General features: G+C 45.6%; 1 protein-coding gene across 10 annotated transcripts in view; it reads right to left on the bottom strand.

The window, feature by feature from the left end:
- The window catches only part of SPO11 (SPO11 initiator of meiotic double strand breaks), a 693,959-nt gene that overhangs the window by 110,238 nt on the left and 560,830 nt on the right, over positions 1–22,891 (bottom strand). Inside the window, exons 1-2 of one of the 10 annotated variants that reach the window (XM_068263155.1) lie at positions 20,722–20,748; positions 12,055–12,109 (exon numbers count right to left, since the gene is read on the bottom strand). The exons of 8 other annotated variants lie outside the window; for them this stretch is intronic. The gene's annotated coding sequence lies outside the window, so the exon portion shown is untranslated. Of the gene's footprint in view, positions 1–12,054; positions 12,110–20,721; positions 20,749–22,891 lie in introns of those variants that run through there. One more of the 10 variants, XM_068263156.1, reaches the window with a different exon arrangement.

Here is a 22,891-nt window from a genome sequence, read left to right as displayed (position 1 = left end):
GGTTACTCACCCAGCTTTAAGCATTCCACTGATGAGATCTTCCTTTAGTTGATAGTGAGGGAACCTAATGCTAAGGGACACCTGTAGCTACCTATGACAGGCATGGTAAATAAGGGAGAAGTGACAGCTGGGCCAGCCAGCACACTTGCTTCAGCAGGGGATCTGTAGGTTGATGGAGGGCGAAGTCTAGAGTGCCAGGGTATCTGTGTCTATAGGCTCCTGTGAGGGAAACCCAGGCCTAATGGTATCCTCAACTACCTTATCCCCCCAGCTATACTGGCAGCAGCGATGAACAGGACAGCACAGGACAAAAGCAGGTTGGTTAAAAGATACGCTTTAGCAAGTTTAGAATGAAGTGGTACATATAGGCTCTGCAACGGACTTCCAAAACTGACAACAGAAGTAAAGAAGGAAATCTTACAATAATCTGAATAATCTGAACATTTATATAGCGCTTTTCTCCTGTCGGACTCAAAGCGCTCAAGAGCTGCAGCCACTGGGACGCGCTTAAGAGGCCACCCTGCAGTATTAGGGAGTCTTGCCTTGAACTCCTTACTGAATAGGTACAGACCCTAGCCTGGATTTGAACCCTGGTCTCCCATGTCAAAGGCAGTGCCCTTAACCAGTACACTATCCAGCCACTTACAAATGAAAAGTAACCTAAAGCAGGGCTGTGGAGTTAAAACAAAAATCATCCGACTCCTACTCAGTTTATGAAACCAATTCCAGGTACCCAAAAATTGCTCCGACTCCACAGCCCTTCCTTAAACAAAGACAACCAAGTGAATGATGCCGAGCATTTCCTCTCAATAGCGAGTACAAGAGGGAGTCAGCTCTTCCTAGAAAGCTTACGACAGGATCTAAGAAAACACATGGTAGAATAGTACACTTATTTATATAGCGCCAACATCTTACATAGAGCTGTACAGAGTATAATGTCTTGTCACATAACCGTCCCTCAGGGGCTCACAGTCTAGTAGTCCCTACCATAGTCGTATATCTATGTATGTATCGTGTAGTGTATGGATCATAGTCATACGGTGTCTAGCTGTCCCTTGGGGCCGCATTGTTTTTGGTTCCAGCATCTTTGCAGATGGTATTGGCAAGATGTTTAAGCGAAAAACTGTAAAATTTAAAATATGTATAAACATATACAAATAAGAAGTACATTTTTTCCAGAGTAAAATGAGCCATAAATTACTTTTCTCCTATGTTGCTGTCACTTACAGTAGGTAGTAGAAATCTGACAGAAGTGACAGGTTTGGGACTAGTCCATCTCTTTATAGGGGATTCTCAGGGATATATTTATTTTCAAAAGCACTAAGTGAATGGCAGTTGCTCTGTCCAACTGCCAAAAAACTGTGTAGCGAGCAGGGAAGATGGCCAGCATCTTTGTATAAATCCTTTTTTAGGGAATGTCTTTATAAAGAATAAAAGCCTTGCTGAAAATCCCTTATGAAGAGATGGACTAGTCCAAAACCTGTCACTTCTGTCAGATTTCTACTACCTACTGTAAGTGACAGCAACATAGGAGAAAAGTAATGTATGTCTCATTTAACTCTGGAAAAAATGTACTTTTTATTTGTATATTTTTGCACATACCGTATTTTAAATTTTACAGTTTTTCACTGTAGTACCCCTTTACCAGGGCTGTGGAGTCGGTACAAAAATCCACTGACTCCGACTCCTCAGTTTAGGATTCCACCGACTCCGACTCCTCAGTTTAGGATTCCACCGACTCCGACAATTTGCATATTACAATCTTGTTGATTGAAAGTATGTAACATAAAATGCATCTCTTAACTGTAAACGTTTAGGAATTTTAAAAGGTGACTGAAGTGAGAGGGATATGGAGGCTGCCATATTTATTTCCTTTTAAACCATACTAGTTACCTGGCTATTTGGCTGATCTTCTGCCTCTAATACTTTTAGTCATAGACTAAAACTAGTCCTTGGTAAGAGTACTTGTAGAATGTACAGACAGGAACAAAGAACACCCTCAGGCCCTTGGCAATGTAACTGTGGGTACATGTAAGAGTGATGTGCAGGTACTCTGCAGGGGAATGAGGGGATTCTTCCTCTATTACACATTCTTCATGCACAATCTGAACATGGACCAGGCCCTAGGCAATGTAACTGTGGGTACATGTAAGAGTGATGTGCAGGTACTCTGCAGGAGAATGAGGCGATTCTTCCTCTATTACACATTCTTCATGCACAATCTGAACCAGGTTTTTGGGTGATAGACAACACCTCTGTGTTCAATGGGCACAACCTTCTCAGTGGATTCCCTGCAGCTTTGTGGGGAATGCATATGTAGAGTATAGTACTACTGTGTAACAAAGTAAACCTGAAACAGATGAAAATAAAGTTTTATATATATATATCTGGGGCTTCCTCCAGCCCCCTTCAGGCTAATTAGTCCCTGGCTGTCCTCCTCCGCCACATGGATCTTCTGCTATGGGTCTAAGTACTTGAGCCAGTCTGGTGTAGTGTGCATGCACACACTCCACCGCTGGGAGCATACTACACCTGCGCAGCACTATTGCGCAGGTGCAGAATGCTTCTGGCTGTGGAAGAAGCACATGGCCGGACTGCGCTGACCGGCTGAATTACCAGGACTCATAGCAGAAGATCCAGGTGGTGGAGGAGGACAGCGAGGGACTGATTGGCCTGAAGGGGGCTGGAGAAAGCCCCGGGTATGTATAACACTTTTCTTTTCATCCGTCTCAGGTACCCTTTAATTAGTAGCCACCATACCAAATTTTAACAACATATCAAATGATTTGATTTCATGAGCAAAGAGAGTGCATACATTTGCATCAATCAGCATCAGTGCAGAATTATTTCCATCTCATTGACCATCTCTATTAGTGACACGGCTACACATCAGGCTTTATTCTTACAGCATAGATGTTATTTAGTATATATAAGAGATTCCTGTGTACACATCATATATACAGTCACAATCAGATGTGTATATCTGACTTTAAAAATACGGGGACTGCTTTACTGAAGCAGCTCAAACAATTTTTTGATCGGTTTATTTCATTTTTGTGGACTAAGCACAGCTATTACTGTATATATAAATAATTTATGATGACTTATCAGGGAAATAGAACATTTTATCATATTGTCCATTTTACTTCAGTTTAAATTCATTAGGAGTCAGAGTATTTTTTCCGACTCCAGGTACCCAAAAGTGCTCCGACTCCCGACTCCACAGCCCTGCCTTTAACAGTCTGTTTTGACTTGCATTGCATGTCTGTAGCCTATCCCCCATAACTGGTTGTTGTTGGTGGTGGTGGTATGGCCCAAAAACGAGCTTCATGATCTCGCGACATAGGTACAAGAGCACACAAACGTTGCTTAGCGTCTCACGACGATAACGAACGTCACGTTAAGCAAAAAGCAATACGGGGAGCACCATCCCCTACAATCAATACGCCACCCTATATGTATAAACAAGGGGTGGGTCTGTAATGTGCAGAACGGTCAAAAATACAGTAAATATACCAAAAGCAAAAAGCAATGACCTCAAAGAAACCGCACCAAAACAGCTATATCAGTAAGCAATATACCATCCTTTATTGAAAATACAAACATAAAAACCATTAAAATATGGTGGGGGACAATGTATAAACCCACAATATCTGAGAACCGGAGGAATTACAAAGTGCTAGTGTTAACATTGAAGAACCTCAATATAGCATAAACGTGGCACTGACCGTGTATCAAAATTGTGACACATATAAAACCAAACATTATTACATACATGTGCAAATAGCATGAATAAATATTACAAGTGCATAATAAGAGTAAAGGGAGAAAAGTGTGATAACACCAGGAAGGGAGGAACCCCCTGAAAGTGTAACGAACGTCACAGCAGATCGGAACTTTAAGATCCCTGACCAGGGCTGTGGAGTCGGAGTCGTGGAGTTGGGGCAATTTTGGGTGCCTGGAGTCGGGAAAAAAATGTACAGACACCGACTCCTAATTAATTAAAACTGTAATTAAAATAGAAAATATGATAAAAACTGTAATTAAAATAGAAAATATGATAAAATGTTCTATTTCTCAGATAATAGTCATCATAAATTATATATACAGTAATAGCTGTGCTTAGTCCACAAAAATGAAATAAACCAATCAAAATTAACTACTTGTGCTGCTTCAATAAAGCAGTCCCCGTATTTTTAGTCAGATATACATATCTGATTGTGACTGTATATATGATGTGTACACAGGAATCTATTATATATACTAAATAACATCTATGCTGTAAGTAAGAAGCCTGATGTGTAGCTGTGTCTCTAATAGAGATGGTCAATGAGATGGAAATAATTCTGCACTGATGCTGGTTTATGCAAATGTATGCACTCTTTTTGCTCATGAAATCAAATAATTTGATATGTTGTTAACATTTGGTTTGGTGACTACGAATTAAATGGTACCTGAGAAGGATGAAAAGAAAAATTGTATACATACCTGGGGCCTCCTCCAGCCCCCTTCAGGCTAATCAGTCCCTCACTGTCCACCTTCACCACCTGGATTTGCTATGAGTCCTGGTAATTCAGCCAGTCAGCGCAGTCTGGCCGCATGCCGCTTCCACAGCCAGGAGCATTCTGCACCTGCGCAACAGTGCTGCGCAGGTGTAGTACGCTCCCGGCGGCGGAGTGTGTGCATGCGCACTACGCTAGACTGGCTCAAGCACCTGCATTTATAGCAGAAGATCCAGGTGGCGGAGGAGGACAGTGAGGGATTGATTAGCCTGAAGGGGGCTGGAGGAGGCCTCAGGTATGTATAAAACTTTAATTTCTTCTGTCTAAGGTTTAGTTTGTTACACAGTAGTACTGATACGGTTGTTTCTGAGCGATCTGCCCAACGGATTGCTCACAAACAGCCTTATCAGTCCGCCGACAGACTGTACACATGCCGGACTGTCAGCTAAAAACCCGCCCAGTGGGAGGGGACGACAGACCCGTCGTTGCCTGCAGTCCGGCGTGTGTACGGACCTTTACATGTACCCACAGTTACATTGCCTAGGGCCTGATAGATGTTCTTTGTTCCGGGCTGTACCTTTTACAAGTACTCTTACCAAGGACTAGTTTTAGTCTATGACTAAAGGGAATAAATATTGCAGTCTCCGTATCCTTCTCATTTCAGTTGTCTTCTAAAATTCCTAAGCGTTGGCAGTTAAGAGACGAATTTCATGTTACATACTTTCAATCAACAAGATTGTAATATGCAAATTAGAGGAGCCAGAGGAATTCTTGACTGAGGAGTCGGAGTGGGTGGATTTTTGTACCGACTCCACAGCCCTGTCCCCGATGACTCCACGCAAAGTAACACAATCGCTTGACTTCTCATTTGCGCCAATCAGGTAATCTCGTGTAGAGTGAAGTGCCGCCATTGACCGCTGGAAGAGGTCGTTGGGAGGACGTCGCTGCCCGCTGGATCCTTCTTCCTGCATCGCTGCAATGAGTATGTAGCTTTAAGAGGATGAGAAAAAAAACTGCATTTCGCTAGAATTAGTGACAATTGCTGCACACTATGTTACAGCATGCCAAAGACTGAAAGGAGGAATCCACGGTGACAATTGCTGCACACTATGTCACAGACCAAGAGAAGCATAAATGAACTGTAAACCTAAAAATATCCAGACTGCTTACCAATTATACCTCTATCCCACCCCCAACTCCCAGGACCACCCCCCCCCCCCCTTTCATGTCCCCTATTTCACATCACTTTGGTTATGTCTGTATGTAACTTGCTCATGCCAATAAAGCCATTTATGATTTGATAATGTGATGAACAGGCGATCATTGATCTTCTGTCACTACTGAATAGAAATAGTCCTGCTTCATGTAGAGATTTAGAAAGTTCAACTCTGAGACAAGGCTTTAAAAGATGACCTTGGGGTCAGAAGGAAGAAAGCCTAGGATAAAGGAAGATGTAATTGTCAAACATACCTAAAACCACAAAAAGGAAGACTTAAGAGCAGCTAGTAAGCCCTTGCATGGGTGAGCGCCTCATCTTCTGTGCCGAGAGTCTATTAAACGTTGGGAGAAGTGGAGTTGGGGCACTGGAATAACATCACGGGTCATAGCTCCCAGGCTGTGGTCACTGGGATCTGCCATGCAAACATCAAGGGTATTTTAACAAGGACAAGATTCCTGGGATTCATAAACTCCTTCTGAGAACTTCATCTCAGAGTTTTATCGCTGGCTAAGAGGCTCCCAGGCCTGTGTTGACTTAGCCTTACTAAAAAAAAAAACGCCATAAAAAGTCCATGTAGAAAAAGTTAAGCAAATAGGCTTTAAAATGTATTTAATTGCAAAGGCTTTAAAGGTACCCATACATTACAACTATGTCCCATCGAAACGTCGATTCGTCCAGGTGGAAAATTTTACTCGATCGCCAGCGGGTCAGGGGCGTGTTATTAGCGGCGTTCGATGCGGTGACGACCGACGCAGCAATACATCACCTGACCGCCAGCGCGAGTCCTGGGTCCCCGCAGTCTCTCACTTCTTCCGGCACTTCTCTGTCTTCTCTTCACTTCCTGTTCCGTCCTGTGAGAAAGCGAAGTTCAAACAGTAGAGGGCGCTCTACTGTTTGAACTTTCTGCTTGTCACAGGACGGGACAGGTGAAGCGAAGATGGAGAAGTATGCTGGAAGAAATAAGAGACTGCGGGGACCCTGGGACTCGTGCCGGCAGACAGGTGATGTATTGCGGCTGGCCGGGGAAGCAGGGGCGTGAGGCAGGCGGCAGCTCCACAGGTTTTGAATCGATTTCAGCATGAAAAATCTGTGTGCAGTGTATGGGAAGCCATTAGATCCCAGGCTTATCAGATTCGATCAGAGATGGATCTATCTGTTGGTCGATCTGGTGACAATCCACCAGCGTATGGCAGCCTTTAAGGTCCATACACACGCCGGACTGGAGGCAACGACGGGTTCGTCGTCACCTCCCGCTGGGTGGGCGCTCCAACGACAGTCCGGCGTGTGTACGCACTGTCGGCGGACTGATACGGCTGTTTCTGAGCGATCCGCCGGGCGGATCGCTCAGGAACAGCCGTATCAGTCTGCAGACAGACTGTACACACGCCGGACTGTCGCTGGAACGCCCACCCAGCGGGAGGTGACGACGGACCCGTCGTTGCCTCCAGTCCGGCGTGTGTACGGACCTTTAGACTCCAGTAAATGAGCACAAGTAAATGGATCTGCTGTGTCCGTCAATATACTGTTTGTGTATTCATCTGTGTCCACTGTAGCATGCAGTTTTGACAACAAACGGCGACGGATCTGATTTTGAGAGCGGTCTGAGTTGGATTTTTTTTGTTTATCATTTTATTCTACTTCCACCATCAATCCTATTTAACTACCGGCAAGGGTTGTTGTCTCTGCTAATTTTATGATACCCGGCGGCTGAGCGCAGGAATTCGTCATGTCCCATTTCCGTTGAAAGCATTAGTGAGAACAGATGTCGTCCATCCTAATAGCCTTTCATAGTGTCCATCAGCATACTTTGCTTAAACAGTGTCCGGAACACTCGTACGAGACGAGACGAGATTTTGTGTTTCAAAACCGCAATGGAGACAACCGATATGTTGAAAATTGACATGTCTAAACAGATCCTATAGATAACATAAAATCCAATGGAATCAATGTTTATCTACCTGCCTCTGCTTTGGAAAGTGGTCTATTTTTGAAGTGCAGTGTGGACTTTGCCTTTTAGCATACCTTCCGACTTTTTGTAACGAGAAAGTGGGACAATTTAAGACATGCCCCTAACAATCCTCTAGTCACGCCCCCGCCACACCCACATATGCCCCTAAAAATTAATCAGTAAAAGATGTAATTTTTGAATTAAAACTACACGGGTCCTTTCTATTAGCATTAGTATTTCTTCATATTAACAGTTGACATTAAAAAAAATATATCAATTTAAAGTGTACCTGTGATGAAAGACATCTCAGGTGCCATACTTACCTGGGGCTTCCTTAAAGCAAACATCTGAGGGGGGGGGGGGAAAGATCTACTTACCTGGGGCTTCCTCCAGCCCCTGGCAGCCGATCTGTCCCTTGCCGCAGCTCCTGGGTCCCCCTCCTTGCCAGGTCGGCACCTCCACGAGCGCACCACTTGCATGCACCTGCATATGAGGTGACGACTTTGGGACCCCGGAGCTGTGGTGAGGGACAGATCGGCTGCCAGGGGCTGGAGGAAGCCCCAGGTAAGTAGATATTTCCCCCCCTCAGATGTTTGCTTTAAGGAAGCCCCAGGTAAGCAGATCTTTTTTTATTTTCCTCAGACCTGTCCTTTAAGTCCCCTTGAGGCAGCTCAGTCCCTCGCTGTTTCCCTGAGTGGCTCCTGTCACCCACAATACTGCCCGAGTCGAGCATGTGCTGCCCGGCGTGCTCCCGCGGCTGGGAGTGTTCTGCACTATGTTATAGAGGTATACCTTCTCAATCACTGCTCCTTGTATGCCACGACTACATACAATTAGATACTTGACCAAAAGTGCATACAATTTGTATTTAATACACATGCAAGTCAAAAAAATTTGCAGCAGAGGAGGTCAATAGGATGCAAGGAATTCCATGTATATTGAAAGCAAACCGGCGACGGGAGCAAGAACGAGGACGCGCATGGCCAGGGCCGCACAGGCGCAGTGACCAGCGACAGACTCAGTTGACGAAACTGAGCCATGGCGGAGGACAGGAAAATCATTGAGTAGCGGCGCGGGCACAGGGCGACTGCAGGGGGCCGGTAGAAGCCCCAGGTAAGTAAAACTGCATTTTTAAATGACTTAAGGTTTTTTTTTTAAGTGATATACCGTATTTTTTGGACTATAAGACACTCCTGACCATAAGATGCACCTCGGTTTAGAGGTCAAAAACTAGGGGGGAAAAATATATACTAAACCTGGTGCATCCATGATGAAGGGGCATCTTGTGGATTATGTCCCCTTTGTACCTTGTCTCCCTGTGTCCACTTCTGTCCTCCTCTATGCCCCTTTAAGTGTTCTCCTCTATGCCCCTTTGTGTCCATATGTGTGCTTCTCTGCATGGGCACAGTACAGGGAGTCCCAAACATTGCGGAGGGTTGGGGGTTTGTAATGGCAGGTGTTCACAAGTCAGGAACTCCCTGCATTTGGACTATAAGACGCAGTGACTTTTTTCCCCCACTTTTGGGGGAGAAAAAGTTAGTCTTATAGTCCATAAAATACAGTACTTACCTCAGTATTGGGAAGCGTCTGGATGGTCTGGAGGCCTTCCAGATCCTAATCGTGCCCAAAGCTGCTGCTCGGGGTGGTCTTCTTCTTCCTGGCCTTGCTCCCCTCTGTGCACAAGACTGGCTGCACTGCACATGTGCAAATGCGGCCCGCGCATGCGTAATAGCAGGAAGCAACGCGTGAATGGAGAAAAAGACACACATGCAATCTAGTGCTACTGGGCAAGCGCGGACTATACTCTTGCATGCGCGGAGCAGTCACAACTGTGCATGAAAGGCTGTGTGATAGCAGATTCAACAAGTCATTGTCGCATATAGTTAGGGGGGCCTTGTGCTGGAACGATATGCTACAGGATGATCGGGGAAGTGTCTGGACTATCCACCAGAGCTGTGGATTTGGTACAAAAATCATTCGACTCCCAACGCCTCAGTTTATGAAACCACCGACTACAACTCCGACTCCAGGTGCCCAAAATGGTTCCTACTCCGACTCCTCGACTCTGACTCCTTAGTATAATACTTACCAGGACTGTGGATTTGGTACAAAAATCAACCAACTCCAACTCCTCCGTATGAAACCACAGACTCCGACTTAAGCTCCGACTCCAGGTACCCAAAATTGCTCCGATTGCTTGACTCCAACTCTGACTCCACAGCCCTGTTATCAACAGGCTTCCCTCTACTGAGGTAAGTATTTTATTATTTTTTCCCCACTGTAGGTACCTTATTAATGCAACATTTTATGCAGCTTGGGGCTGGACAAAGCAAACATACTCCCTAACTATTTTGACTGGCCTAATTCTAACCTGCATATAATCTGTATTAATTTGTCAGTCAAATTGGATAAAAATCAACATCTCATTGACTATCTTCCTATCTGTTGAAAATAGGGAAAGAAGGGAAATGATGACACCGACAGGTAAAATTAATCTCTTCAGTAGCTACTGCGGAACGTGTGTGCCTGCCGTGGCTGATTTGGTGCTCTACAGAGATTTGGTGCCCTACAGAGATTTGCTAAGATTTGTTGCTCTACAGAGATTCACTGAGATTTGGTGCTCTACAGAGTCAGAGATTTGGTGCTTTATAGAGAGTCGCTAAGATTTGGTTCCCTACAGGGAGTCACTGAGATTTGGTGTCCTATAGAAATTTACTGATATTTGGTGCTCTACAGAGTCACAGATATTTGGCGCTCTACAGAGAGTGGCAGAGATTTACTGAGATTTGGTGCTTTATAGAGTCACTGAGATTTGGTGCTCTACAGAGAGTCACTGAAATTTGGTGCTCTACAGAGAGTCACTGAGATTTGGTGCTCTACAGTCACTGAGATTTGGTGCTCTAGAGAGTCGCTGAGATTTGGTGCTCTACAGAGTCAGAGATTTGGTGCTCTACAGAGTCAGAGATTTGGTGCTCTACAGAGATTTGGTGCCCTACAGAGATTCGCTAAGATTTGTTGCTCTACAGAGATTCACTGAGATTTGGTGCTCTACAGAGTCTGAGATTTGGTGCTTTATAGAGAGTCGCTAAGATTTGGTTCCCTACAGGGAGTCACTGAGATTTGGTGTCCTATAGAAATTCACTGATATTTGGTGCTCTACAGAGTCACAGATATTTGGCGCTCTACAGAGAGTGGCAGAGATTTACTGAGATTTGGTGCTTTATAGAGTCACTGAGATTTGGTGCTCTACAGAGAGTCACTGAAATTTGGTGCTCTACAGAGAGTCACTGAGATTTGGTGCTCTAGAGAGTCGCTGAGATTTGGTGCTCTACAGAGAGTCACTGATATTTGGTGCTTTATAGAGTCACTGAGATTTGGTGCCCTAGACAGTCACTGAGATTTGGTGCCCTAGAGAGTCACTGAGATTTGGTGCTTTATAGAGTCACTGAAATTTGGTGCTCTATAAAGAGTCACTGAGATTTGGTGCTTTATAGAGTCACTGAGATTTGGTGCTCTATAAAGGGTCACAGAGATTTTGTGCTCTACAGAGAGTCATTGAGATTTGGTGCTCTACAGAGATTCACTGAGGTTTGGTAGTCTATAGAGAGTCACAGAGATCTGGTATTCTACAGAGATCATTGAGATTTGGTACTGCGCAGATTCACTAAGATATTGTACTCCACATGGAGTCGTTGTGATCTAATACTAAACAGGCATTCACTGAAATTTGGTGCTCTATAGAGATTAAAGGAGTACTGTAGGGGCTATGGGGAAAAAGAGCTGAACTTTCCAGAGGCTTCTAATGGTCCCCCGCAGACATCCTGTGCCCGCGCAGCCACTCACTGATCCTCCGGTCCCCGCCGCCGGTTCACTTCCGGAATTTGCGACTTTAAAGTTGCAAACCCACTGCTCCTGCGCGGCCAGAACTCGCTCCTGCTAATGTCACTGGGAGAGTACTGCGCAGGCACAGACTACGCAGAATACGCAGTGTTCCTTTAAGGCTCGGTTCACATCAGAATGTATAACAAGTGTTTTTTTTTTTACCTTTTTGCTGGCCTGGAAAATGGACAGTTGACGGATCCCATGTTCGTAATACGATCCGTTCACACTTCCCAAAGTCCCAACCTGTGCAATATTTCTAGACAATGCTTTTCCCATAGAAGCCTACAGTGGAAACGCATCTGCTCCAGACTCCAAGCGGACCTCAAGGCACCATCAGAGCAATCACTGCACTGAGCACTCCAAATGGCCATTGGATTCCCGACTCAGGTGTGAACCGAGCCCAAGTGATATTTGGTATGTCATAGGGGGTTCATAAAATGTGTGACTCTGCAATCTGGTGCTCTACAGATATAATGAGCTACAGTAATCTACATAGAGCTGACCTGTGCCGGCAGAGGTGTACAGGGCTTCTCAGTACAAGCAGATCTCCTATGTGACCTGTGGAGGCAAACACAACTGTGTTAGCATAAGGTCTCATCATTCACTTAGGGCTGCTGCACACTGCAGCGGTTCTGGAGCGTTTGCAGGGGGAAAACCGCTTGGCTAATGAAAGTGAATGGGATGGTGCACACCAGAGAGGTTCGTTTTTTCCACAAACGCAAAGTCGAGGTCTGCAGCATTTTTTTTTTATTTTTGAGGCGTTTCTGCCTCAGTGTTAAAGTATAAGAAAGTGGAAAACCGCTCTGAAAAATGCTAGATCTGAGCGGTTTTCCAGGCGTTTTTGTTACAGTAGCTGTTCAGTAACAGCTTTACTGTAACAATATATGAAATCTGCTACACAAAAACGCCCCAAAAAACGCTAGGCATGTTTAGAAAACACCTCTAACCATGCCTACTTGCTCTGAAATCTGCATCAAAATCCTCTAGCGTTAGCAGATCTGCTAGAGGTTTTTGGTGTGCACTGGGCCTTACATGTGGATCACAATTACAGAAATTCCTTTACAGATTATATGGAATTTATTGTTTAAATTAGGAAAAATATGAATTACATGCATGTTTGTGAATAAGAATCCAGGCCTAAACTGAGAAAAGATCAAAGAGGGTTTTATACCCACCAGCATATGTTAAAGCAATCCTTAAGTCTCCTTAGGGCCCATTCACACTAGGGTTTTGCGGGAGCAATTTTTCCACGATAAATGCACAAAAATTACTGGACAAATTAGCGTTTTGGGAGTGATCGCAATTAGCGATTACATACATGTTAATTGCAATCGCTCCACAATCGCCGGTAAACGGCTGCCTGTAATACGTTTGCGATTAGTGATAATCGCAAAACGCCCGTGATCGCAGCAGTGAGAACACTGTCATAGGGTAGAATAGGAGTAGCGTTTTGTAAAAACACTAGCGGTTTGCGGTTAGCGCTTAGATGTGAGTCATTGGAATTCATTTAAAAAAAAAAAAAGCCATATACTCATCTAAGGAGAGGGAAGGCTCTGGGTCCTATAGAGCGTTCCTGCTCCTCTCACAGTCCCCATTCCAGCGCTGGCTCCCCGGTAGCAGTATTCAACCAAATTTGGTCAAATACTGCTCTCTCTGCCACTGAAGGGAGGCTTCAGAAGTCTTCGGGAGCCCGAGTGCCCCCGAGGACGGGCTGCTTCATACTACACATGTGCGAGCGCCCCCTCTCACACATGCGCAGTATGGTGCCACCTGTCTTCTGGAAGATTTGGCTCCCAAAGTCCCCCGTGGAGGAGGATTCAAACCAAGGAGCTGCCGCTGCGACGAGGGCAACGGGAGAGGAGAGGGAAGGCTCTATAGCATTGGTCTTCAAACTGCGGCCCGCAAACACAAAATGTATAGCTTATAGATGCAGCCCACTGTACCTATAAATATTGGCGGCCCACATATAGAACAATAGTGCTGGCACCACCCATCCACATACTATAGAAGCCAGTGAGCAGTAATTCGCTTGCTTCTGCTGTCCAACTGGAGGGCAGGATGTCACCTGTGTATGCTTCACTGTCTGGTGCACAAAGACATTCTTCGGGGGGGGGGGGGGGGGGGGGGCATGGCTGAATGGCATGATTGTGGGAACTCTCCCCTGGGTATGACTGGGAGGAATCATAACTTAAATTCAATGTAAAGTTTTTCATCATCATTTTATGTTTGTCCCGACCCCCCAGCAGTCTGAAGTATGTTGACCTGGCCCTTGAGCGATAAAGTTTGGGGACCCCTGCTCTATAGGATCCAGAGCCTTCCCGCTCCTTAAAGAGACTCTGAAGTCTCTCAAAATACAGGTTTTTATTTTAAAAATCTCTATAACATCAACGCCCTAACTGAAACGCTGCATCCCTGTGGCTGAACACTAAATAAATCCCCCCAAACTCCCAAGCAAAAATCCACGATTTTCTTGGTCGTGGTTTTTTCTGCCCGGCTCTACCTCCATGTCAATTCTCCACTGATCTCCGCCTCTCCCCCACCTCTCTCAGTGAAAGAAGACTGAGAGGGGCGGGCAGAGGCGGCGATCTGCGCAGATAGACGCGTGTTAAGCTACAGCCCAAAGCTCTGCCTCTTCACGGAAGCGTCCCCGTAATGTGCCCCGGGGAGTTTGGGGGATATAGTGAGTGGGCAGCCGCGGGGATGCAGCGTTTTAGTTAGGGCATTGATGTTAAAGAGATTTTTAAAATAAAAACCTGTATTTTGAGGGACTTCAGTCTCTCTTTAAAGGCGTTATCAGGGTAAATGACAAAAATAGGTGCTACTTATCCGGGGCTTCCTCCAGCCCTAAGCTCCCAGCATGTCCCTCGCCGCAGCTCTCCCCGCAGCCGTTCGCCGCAGCTCACTCCCGGGCCCCGGCAATCACGTCTGGCCTACCTCCAGGTCGGCCTGTACTGCGCCTGCGCGAGTGGTGCTGTCAATCACTGCCACGTGGACTGGAGCGGACTGCGCAGGCGCAGTAGTTCTAATTCTTTTAAAAATGACTTCCAATGACTTTAAAGAAGAAAAATTGATGCAGTGCGAGTGTGGCAGTCCAGGCCTGGAGAGAGTCCAGGGGCCTGGCAGGAGCTAGTCCCCACAAAATCTTACTAAAAAACCCAGGTGACTATCAGTAGTGGACAAAAACTGAAAAAGAAACTGCTATCTTGCATAGATCCCCATTTCATCTTAATCCTTTTCTGGTGCGGCCACACTCATCTACCACTGTGCTTGTACACTGATGAAAAATATGTGACCCACTGGGTTAAATGTGTTTAGAGGGACTCAGTGCAGGAACGGTGGGGCATATGAAAATATGGGAAGCTTCTGGACTATCCAGACGCTTCCCACTAATGAGGCGTGTATCTATATATACTGTATATTCTTTTAAAACAACTTCCAGATTGCTTTAAAGGGAACTCAAGGTGAGAGGGCTATGGAGGCTGACATGTTTCTGTCCTTTAAAATAATACACATTTCCCGGCTGTCCAGCTGATCCTCAGCCTTTAATACATTAAAGGGAAGGTCCAAAGAAAAAGAAGAAGTCCACTTACATCTGGCTTCCTCAAGCCCCTGGCAGCCATCCTGTGCTCTCGCCGCAGCTCCATTGTCTCCCGGTCCCCTCTGGTGCAGAGGCCGACCTCACCAGGTTTGCATCTTCCTGAATCTTGTTGCGTTTCACTGTGCGGCTCACTGAGTTGCACTGACGTCATCCGGGCTGTTCTGCGCAGTACAGTCCGGATGACGTCAGCGCGACTCTGAGAGCCGCTCGCGCAGTTGGCGCCTTGCACCAGAGGGGGCCCCGGGCCACCACCGTGGAGCTGAGCTGCGAAATGGGCACAGGACGGCTGGCAGGGACTGGAGGAAGCCCCAGGTAACTGGATTTTTTTTATTTTTGCAGTCCTCAGATGTGTCCTTTAAGCCATAGACCCTGAACAAACATTCAGATCAGATGTCTATGACAAATCTGACAAGATTAGCTACATGCTTGTTTCAGGTGTGTGATATAGACCCTACTGACCAGAAGGATCAGATGGACTGCCAGGCATCTGGTATTGTTTAAAAAGGGAATAAATATGGCTGCCTCCATAGGTCTCACACCTTGGGTTCCTGAAGCAAGAGGGATATGGAGGTTGACATGTTTAGAAGCTTAGGGGGGCTCTGTGCCCTAGTCTGGCTCACTGTCCCACTCCTGCTGCGATTTTCCTTTTCAGAAAGCTCCTCAAAGAGGGACTTGTTCAGGGAGTTTGGTGTGACTGTTTACAAAGAAGATCATTAGGAACCGTTTAGGCAGAACAAAAGCCTCCTTGTTATTATTGTTTGCCGCAGTCTGACAGATCAGCAGGGAAAGCTGCCGCCACACAATGCATTCCTATGGAATCTCCGCCATTGTCACCGCAGCTTCCGTATCCCGCCCGTACCCTTTCATCTCCAATAAAGAGCGTCTGCGTGCTGAAAGAGATATTTGTCCTCATTAACCTCGTCTTCCTCCACAGGCCTCTCATTCTATTCACAGGGACATCACACTCATAGATAAATATATACGGATTTGTGAGGTTTATGAGAAGATTTCAAAAAAGCTTCTAATAGCCTCGGCCATTGATATGGGGCTCAGAAGAAAGCACGCCCATATAACCGGAGGCGCGCATTTTCATTCGCTATCCCCAAATGTACTATTATTATTTAGTATTTATATAGTGCAAACATTTTCCGCAGTGCTGTACAGAGTATATTGTCTTGTCACTAACTTACCTCAGAGGGGCTCACAATCTAATTCCTACCATAGTCATATGTCTATGTATGTATCATGTATCATAGTCTAGGGCCAATTTAGTGGGAAGCCAATTAATTTATCTGTATGTTTTTGGGGATGTGGGAGGAACCGGAGTGCCTGGAGTAAACCCACGCAGACACAGGGAAAACATACAAACTCCGTGCAGATAGTACTGTGGCTTGAATTTAAACAGAGGACCCAGCACTGCAAGGCGAGAGTGCTAACCACTACACCACCGTGCTGCTCATAACACCGGGAAAATACTGAGTGCGGTATTTTCCCGACAAGATTTTTTTTATCGCACTGCTTTTTATGAATCAAGGCCAATATGGGATGCTTAAGCGCGCTACAGATAATGCACTGAAACGGCAGAATCCATGGAGGCACAAATATGCAGTATATGGGCAAGTTCGTATGCATGCCCTATTGTGTTATTTCAGGCTAGGTGCACACTTAGCAGAAACGCTAGCGTTGCGGAAAATGCTGTGTTTTTCCCTCTTATGGAAGTCTATGGGCCACAGGAAAAAACGCATATCAAAAACGCATATGCGTTTTCTATGCATGTGTTTTCAAAAACGCTGGTTTTGTTGCATAATAAGCAAAAACGCATCAAAAACGCACATAATGAAAGTCAATGGAAAGCAATGGTATGCGTTTTTCTAAAAAAAAAAAAAAAAGTTTTGTGATGTATTTCCGCTTTCTGTTGTCTTCTTACTAACGCTTCCAAACGTACTGGCGTTTTCTATATTCAAACCGCAAATGCATTAAAATGCACACAAAACGATTCAAAATCGCATCTACGGTAAAAACCCTCAGGCTACATTCACATCAAACGCAGATGGCCATGCGATCGGAACGCAACGCGTACGAACGCACACCATCTGCGTTTGTATGCGTTGCGTGGATGATCCCATTCACTAAAAGTGAATGAGTCAGCCGCGCGTTTTGTTAAAAAATGTGTGCAGCATGCGTTCGCGGACCTCACAGGTCCGGAACGCATGCAGTATGAACATCAGACAGTGCAGTCTATGCACTTTCTGATGTTGTGCGTGTCGGCCTCCTGCACGCGTTGCCGTGGCAATCCGGACGGCAACGTGTGCAATGTGAACGGGATCTAACGTAGGAAATACTCACACACAAAAAAAAAAATATGCATGTGACATAAAACGCAGCCTTTCATGTTATGTTATGTGTGCACCTACCCTCTGTGTTTCTCAAACCTGTCCTCGTGACTCCCCAACTACATTGCTACATGCAATCCACCTAGCTGAGACACTAATTACCCCACCTGTGCACAGGTGAGGCTGCCTGCAAAGCATGCACCACTGGGGAGTCAGAAAAGGCTGCTAGTGGGTCCCAGGGCTTATTGTATAGCATGCCTAATTTAAAGGAGGCCTCACTGCAGAGCACGAGAAAATGGCTAAGGCCTGGTCCACACTAGGTCCGGAAACGTATCCGTGGCTGCGTTTTTCAAACCTGATGAAAAACGGAGTCCCGGATACTAATGTTTAAAATAGCAGCCAGCCTCACCCAAGTAAAAAACGGATCCGTCTGCGTTTGCGGGGACCCGTTTTGAAAACCTGAACGGAAGGTCCGGATCTGCTGCATTTTCACGCAACGGATCAGGACCACGGATACACGCAGGGGTAGTGAAAGCAATGAGAAAACGCATCTCCAGCTCCACAGGCAAAAAACGGATGTGAAAACGGATAGCCTGAGCTTTATGATTGGCCCAAAAAATCCTCCCACTCCTTCCTAATGATAGAGACGTTTTCTGTCAGGGAAAAACCTGAACGGAAACTGATACAAAACTGATGCAAAACTGATGCACTTTCATCAGTTTGCAGTACGGTGGGTACTTCCCCTGATCCGGACTGCAGGGTCCGTCCTGCAACCGGGTCTAGTGTGGACCCAGCCTTAGTCCCAATCCAGATACAATCACGTACACATGATAAATTAGTCATTTGAACCTAACAATAAACGACAGGCCACACAATTATTGTTCAAAAAAGGAACCACACAAAATAACTGACAGTGCTCAAGCTCTTCAAGAGACCCAGATGATGTATTACTCCATCCTTGCACCATCCGTGAAGGTGACCCATGACCTCAAAGTATTTGTGGACTGATAGAAACCAGGAGCCCAATGGCTCAAGGATTGTAGGACAAGGATATATATGATTTTTAGGCACAGGGGAAGGGGGGGCAAGAATAAATATATTGTTTCCATTATTAATGGCTTGTTCTTATCCATTCTTGGCATATCCACAATGTCATCTTGACCCATTGGTTGCAGTCTTCTGGGCTCAGTGTATATCAATTGTTTAAAGTTGTTTTACCCTGGATCGAGGATATCGTTATTTGTAGTTTGTTTCCAACTGTGTAAATCTAGCTTTATGGGCACAAATGCATCAAGCAGCGGGTGTTCTGTGAATCAAAGGTCACCCATTTGAGTGAGATATTTCCAGCATGCCAGATTAAAGGATACCTGAAGTGACATGCTGGAATGCTTTCCTTGTGTTGAAAGACATCCATGGCTACAATTACTAGGAATGCCCAATAATGTTGATCCAGGGATTTTATCTTATTGCCATCTGGAGTCGGGAGGGATTTTTTTCTTATTTGGGGCTAATTGGACCATGCCTTGTAGGGGTTTTTCGCTTTCCTCTGGATCAACAGGGATATGTGAGGGAGCAGGCTGGTGTTGTACTGTTCTCTGGTTGAACTCGATGGACGTATGTCTTTTTTCAACCCAAGTAACTATGACATGTGACATGATGAGATAGACATGTGTATGTATAGTGCCTAGCACACAAATAACTATGTTGTGTTCCTTTTTTTCTTTCTCTGCCTGAAAGAGTTAAATATCAGGTATGTAAGTGGCTGACTCAGTCCTGACTCAGACAGGAAGTGACTACAGTGTGACCCTCACTGATAAGAAATTCCCCTTTTTACCTCTTTCTTGCTTTCAGAAGCCATTTTCTGCTAGGAAAGTGTTTTATAGTTTGATTTTTTTTTATCAGTGAGGGTCACACTGTAGTGACTTCCTGTCAGGACTGAGTTAGCCACTTTCATACCTGATATTTAACTCTTTCAGACAGAGAAAGAAAAAAAGGAACACAACATAGTTATTTGTGTGCTAGGCACTGTACATACCCATGTCTATCTCATAAAAAAAAGTTAAATGCCTGCATCATATTTGAAGGCACAGAGGACGCCGTCCACGCCCTCCGTGCTGTTCCACCGGGTCCCCGCCGCTCAATAGCCCCCCCAGGCCGGCTCCCGACCTCATGGCCCTGGCTCTCCTGCCTCTACAAACATGGCCGCGGCTGCGCCGTCCGCATAGCCGCGGGTGCGGTTGAGAAGCTCTAGGGCCAACCCCACGATCCACGTTACAGTAGCGTGGATCGGGGGTTGGCCCTAGAGTTGCGCAGCCGCACTCGCGGTTATGCGGACCGTGCAGCCGCTGCCAGCTCATGCGGCCATGTTTGTAGAGGCAGGAGATCCCGACTCGGGCCATGAGGTCGGGAGCTGGCTCAGGGGGCTATTGAACGGCGGGGGGCCCAGCGGAACGGCATCCTCCGTGCCTTCAAATATGTTTTAGGTATTTAACTTTTTTTTTTATTTGGCCTCGGAAGTCCTTTAATAGTCTTGGCAGATTCTCACCAGGCTTCATCTCTGGGAGATTCCATCATTATGATCACATCTACCAGATATTGATGACACAAATCAAGGAGTGTATGGGCACACACATGCTCAACCAAACCACCGGATTGTCGTCTGATTTTGGTCTGTTGGACAACAATCAGACATGCGAATGCGTCGAAAACAACTAAACGAGTGACTGATAACAGGTAGTTTGCCTGTCTCAACCGGCGGATCACTCACATGACTGTTGGGCTGATATCGTGCAGCTGGCCACGTGTGTACAAGTCATTTGAGCGACGTGAGCTTGTTTTGAATGCAGCCATGTTGTGCAGTCCATTGTTTTGTTTGTGTGCAGTATGTAAATGGATTGGTCAGTGCGCAGAAAATACAAGTCGCGTAAACGGTTTGTTGTGGGGTCAGTCATGTTGTGGAGTTGGTTGTGCGCTTTGTTGGACATGTGTAGGAGCCTTAACACAGTACAATGTACACATGACTTTATACTCAAACCTGTCCTTCAAAACCATCTGCAGTGTACATTTTGCAGACAGCCTTAGCTATGCTTAGATGGGTAATTTAATGACTTAGCAATGTAGAGAAATCTTACAGGAGAAAAGTATTACAACAGTACAGTATATATTACTAGCAGGACATTCCACAGGTCCTATATGTACATTATTGCCATGTGAAAGCATACAGAGCAGCTCCACCTCACCTCAGATCTATCTATCCTCAGCAAAGCTTGCACTGTGTGACGTCATCATTCTGAGCCTCTGCACTGCTCTCCACCCATCTGGAGCACTGAGGGGCGGGGTTTGCTGTGTTCCTCATGCAGCTGAAGCCGGGTGCGCAGGAGTTGGCCTTACTAAACAAAATGGCGTCGTGGGTGCGGTAATGCAAGGTGTGCTGGGCTTCCAGACTAATAGTATTAGTTTATTATATATATATATATTTTCTGTGTGTATGGGTATTCTATGTAAAGCTGTTGGCAGCGTAGAGAGTATATTAGGCAGTACCTCTGTTATAGAAAAGAATGCAGCAGTGTTTCTCAGCTGTATTATAGCATGAACTACATGGGAGATGGTGCTTGCCATGTAACCTCTTCTATGGTTAACATAACAGGTGCAGCTTGTCACATCGATATTTGCCAGGATTGTGCTATAATTGGGTATAATATACTTTGAGGGCTTGTTCACGCTAAGGGTGTTTCCGGATGTTTTTGAGCGCAGGCGATTTCAGAAATTGCCCTAAAAGTGCTTGTGCAATGATTACTTATGAGAGCGTTCACATATGAGCGGTTTGATTCTGATCCGATCACCAAAGCGCTGCTTGTACCATCTTCAGTTTTTTTTTTTTTTTGCCTGTGATGGAAGTTATAGAAATCACAACGCGCTTTGTATAGCGATTTCCTGAGCGCTTTTATGAATAAATACATTGCTTTTATTATTTTCTGGGTCAAAGAGTTCACTTACTGACCGACGTCAGGAAGTGAAAAAACAAATCGCTCTGCTCAAGCGCTTAGAAAAGCGTTGTAAAAAAAAAAAAACTAACGCGCGCAGGTAAAAAAAGAGAATTGCACACAAAATTGCAAAATGCTGGTGTCAGCGCTTGCGATTTATGATGTGCACAAGGCCTTAGGCTCCCTGCACACTTTGTTGCGGTACTCTCCCTTGCCACATGAGCCATGCAAGTCTGTGGAGACTTGTACAGTTCACACAATGCGGCGGAAGCACCCAAATCACCACAATGCTAAGCACAGGCTGCAGCGCGTTACTGCATCAACTGCATTTACCGCACTGATCATGCAGTAACGCAAGTCAAGGAGCGACACAGACAGTGTGCATGACGGGAGTGAGGCGCGGATTGATGTGAATCCCATTGATGTCGTTCCTGCATAGCAGGGGTACATCACTAGCCAGGGGGCGGGCCTATGCATATGCATCGCGTGAAGCCTCATTTCTATGGTAGGGTGCATTGCACACAACAGGTGTAAAACTGGCCTAAATCACAGGTTTCCTTATCATTTGATATAGGCTAGGAGCACACTTGTTTAAATCCAATGTGCGTCAAAATGCCAGCGAGATCGCATTCAATGCAAGTCTATGGGCTGTATAGTAAATGTGTCTCTTGCGATTTGCAATGTCTGTTTTAAAACCGTACAGCATGTTGCTTATTCCAGCATACTGTATGCCTATTGCAACCAATTTGCATACAGTACATTCCTATGGTTATCAAAAACGCATGTGTTTCTGTAAAACATAGATTTGATTTGTTTTGTTGCTGGCAGCACACTTGTCTGTTTTCATGTGAGTTTTTTTTTTTTTTAGTTTTTGTTCTTTTTGCATAGGACAACTAAAAACCAATGTTAATCAATGCGGTAGTTCACCCTTAAAGGGAACCTTAACTGAACGGGGGGGGGGGGGTAAAGAGTTTCACTTACCTGGGGCTATTACCAGCCCCCTGCAGCAGTCCTGTGCCCTCGCAGCCGCTCTGGAATCCTCCGGTCCCCCGCTGTCACTTAGTTTCGTTTTTGACGACTCACCAGTCAGCCGGCCGCCCGCCCGCCATGTGTATTATTGGACGCATTCCCTACTGCAATTAGCGCTGTTGCGGACCGCAAAGCGTACAAAGATACGCGTTGCCACATATCTATGCGTGCGGAATGTGGCAACGCGTATTTGTGTACGCTTTGCGGTCCGCAACAGCGCTAATTGCAGTAGGGAATGCGTCCAATAATATGCATGGCGGCCGGCCGACTGGTGAGTCGTCAAAAACGAAACTAAGTGACAGCGGGAGACCGGAGGATTCCAGAGCGACTCCGAGGGCACAGGACTGCTGCAGGGGGCTGGTAATAGCCCCAGGTAAGTTAAACTCTTTACCCCCCC

This window comes from Hyperolius riggenbachi, chromosome 12 (genome assembly GCF_040937935.1).
Source record: "Hyperolius riggenbachi isolate aHypRig1 chromosome 12, aHypRig1.pri, whole genome shotgun sequence".
Taxonomy (NCBI): Eukaryota; Metazoa; Chordata; class Amphibia; order Anura; family Hyperoliidae; genus Hyperolius; species Hyperolius riggenbachi.
The sequence above is the reverse complement of the archived record's forward strand: the minus strand, read 5'-3'. Positions and strand labels throughout refer to the sequence as shown.